The sequence below is a fragment of the Brassica oleracea genome, chromosome C3, assembly GCF_000695525.1.
Source record: "Brassica oleracea var. oleracea cultivar TO1000 chromosome C3, BOL, whole genome shotgun sequence".
Taxonomy (NCBI): domain Eukaryota; kingdom Viridiplantae; phylum Streptophyta; class Magnoliopsida; order Brassicales; family Brassicaceae; genus Brassica; species Brassica oleracea.
Genome location: NC_027750.1, coordinates 58,297,558 through 58,300,940, shown reverse-complemented (window position 1 = coordinate 58,300,940; position 3,383 = coordinate 58,297,558).

Below are 3,383 nucleotides of genomic sequence, written 5' to 3'. Positions count from 1 at the left end.
ACTTACTTTTTTCAAGGATTAAGAAGCAATAAGTTTCTGCAGTTTCACGAATGCTAGATCAATGACAGAAATATTGCCAAGACTCAGACACCAAGGGACAGAGACAATACATAATTTTCAACACTGTTATTGTAAAAACTCAAGTCAACGTATACAATTTATAGAATATTATACAGTAATCATTAGCCTACTATGCAAAGTTGTGAAGAAGTCATTTCATATGTTTACAATGATCACTATGGGTTAAGAGTGTAACTCAAAACACAAACATTCAAGATTTAAGGAAACTACTATCACATTCTGCAAGAGTATCTCACCTACGTTGATCTAGAAGTGACTTCATAAAAATAAGATACATTATATATAATACATACAAGCACCAAACTAATTTAGAATAATAACTTTTTCAAATCAACATACAGATTACTAATGCATTTTAGAATGATCACTTAGAGTAGGAGGAGCATAACTCAAAACATATACGTTCAAAAGTCAAGCACACTACTTACACAATCTACAGGAGTTTGGCCTGTTAATCTACAAGAGATTCTAAAATATACTCAATTCATAAAAGAGAGATCTTAAAATACATATAAAAGCACCAAACTAAAGAGATACTAACACCATTTAAAATTAAAACACAAAATAGAAACATTCATCAAGATTCAAACAATCTACAACAACAACATGATGGAATCTCTCACCTATGTTGATCTACCAGAGAATCCAAGATACATCGATTTCATAAAACCAGAGACCTTATAATACATACAAGCATTACAAATCAAAAACATTCAAGATTTAAAGAAACTACTACCATAGTTTTCAGGATCTCTCACCTACGTTGATCTACAAGAGACTCCGATACATCAATTTCATAAAAATAAAAGACCTTAACGTACATACAAGCACCAAATTAAAGAAAATTGAGATTAAACACTATGTGATATTCCTATATTCAAAAAGAATATACTTGCTCATCAATGTATATCTTAGCAGTCAGTTTCTTGAATCTCATGGATACTAAATCAATGAGAGAAACATTGTCAATATAGCTTAATTTTAAAATGAAACCTTTACGCCTATATCACTTAGTTTGTATTCATATGTAATAGTATCAATTTTGTAAGTGAAAAAGTGAAGAAAAGCATATACCTGGACAAATCCTTGGCGTCAATGAAGATATGAACAGTTTGTGAAACACATACCTACACAAATGTAACTAGTCTTCACTTCATATTGTCTCTCCTGCTTGTGATTTTCAAAGAAATCTGAGACAATCGAAATCTTCTCTGAGTCTTCTGAAGCACGTACAAAACCTGAGGAAATCATAAGTAATTATTGACGCAAAATGCCTCATAGTTACCTTGCGAGTTTTTACCCTGTAAGTGATAAAGTAAGGAATGTGTTACTTGCTTTATGGGATTGATTGCTTTTTCTTACCAACAAGTTAAAAACCTATCACATAGTCTTTGTCTAGGGGCTTTCTTAAGCTGCACATTGTGAGGTTAGGAATCAATTTTTGGTTCATAGTCTATGTCTTGAAACTTGGTTTAAGCTGTTGGTCGGTTTTACCATCCAAAAAGCCAAAACTGATTCAAGTTGTTGGTTTGTAGTCTATGTCTTAAGATTTTGTTTAAGTTGTTGGTTGTTTTTATCATCCAACAAGCCAAAAAACAATTTGGTTTATAGTGTCTTAGTTAAAGACTAGGTTTAAACCGTTGACTGTTTGTCCCAACCAACAAGCCAAAAAATGATGTGTAATCTTTTTCTAAATGCTTTTACAAAGGCTTGTGGTTAGTAAAGAGTCAGTTTTTGATTCATAGCCTTTGTTTTAAACTCTTTTCAGCCGCTGGTTGTTCTTTGTCTAATGATTTTTAAGCCTTTGTGGTTAATGTAAATAATTAGTTTCTGGTACATAGTCTCTGTCTCAAGACTTCTTTAAGCCGCTTGTAACGCTCCGACCGCCCATGGCTAATGGGCCGCCCACGCCCGCTCTCTCGTCCCGTGGGCCCCATCCCATTTCAACGATCGGTCCGTTAATTTTCCAAGGCTCGGAATCATTGTTTACTGACCCTGCAATCATCACATGACCTTTCCCCGTGCTTTGGTCTCACTCGCACGGTATCGCTAATCACTTCCCGATAGGTCACCCATCCTTCCACTACTCCAGCCCAAGCACACTTAACTCTGGAGTTCTAAACGGATGTGTGACGGAAAAGGTAAGTCGACTTTGGTGACATAGGTAGCCAAATCAATTTTCTTAAGCCTTTCCATATATCACAACTCGGGATGTTACAATTCACCCCCTCTCAAAGAACGCAACGTCCTCGTTGCACCCAAAGATAGGTCTCAAAACGCCTCTCGGGTCAGAACCGAGATGGCTAACCAGCTCTGATACCACTTGTAACGCTTCGACCGTCCACGGCTAATGGGCCGCCCACGCCCACTCTCTCGGCCCGTGGGTCCCATCCCGTTCCAACGATCGGTCCGTTAATTTTCCAAGGCTCGAAATCATTGTTTACTGACCCTGCAATCAACACATGACCTTTCCCCGTGCTTTGGCCTCACTCGCACGGTATCGCAAATAACTTCCCGATAGGTCACGCATCCTTCCACTACTCCAGCCCAAACACGCTTAACTCTGGAGTTCTAAACGTGTGTGACGGAAAAGGTAAGTCGACTTTGGTGACATAGGTAGCCAAATCAATTTTCTTAAGCCTTTTCATATATCACAACTCGGAATGTTACACCGCTGGTCATGGGTAGCAATACTGTCTAAGGATTTTTCATAAGCCGTACGTATTCACTGTCTTTAATTTGCCTGGAGACTCTTCACAAAGCCGTTGGGTGTAGTTGTCTAGACTTCAAAAGCCATGGGTAGCAATATTGTCTAAAATTTTCTCAAGCCGCCGCGTGTAATAAAGCCGTAGGTACTAAAAAGTAAAGAATCAGGTTTCGATCTGTCTCTGTCTGAACTTTTTATAAGCCGTGGGTACTTAATCTAACTTCTTATAAGTCGTCGGTTACTACTATCTGTTTTCAACTCATAGTCTCTGCCTTACGTTTTCTGTGCTTTAGTCGTTTTTTCATCCAACAAAAGTTATCCAAGCCGTGGGTACTTTTGTCTCTCTGTTAGGTTTTTTCCTTAAGCTCCCTGTTGAGTCTTTGATTGTATTTCCTTCCCATCACACAAGTCTACGACCGACTGTAGTCTATGTCTGAATATTTTTCTAAGTCGTGCAATGAAATACGGTAAAAAAAATTGATGTTTTGAAACCCCAAACACTAGTTCCTCGGTATTTCCTCGGAATATTTTCATTTTACCGGGCAAATATTTCGCGAAAATTGAAATTAGAATTCCGACGGATAATATCCGTCGG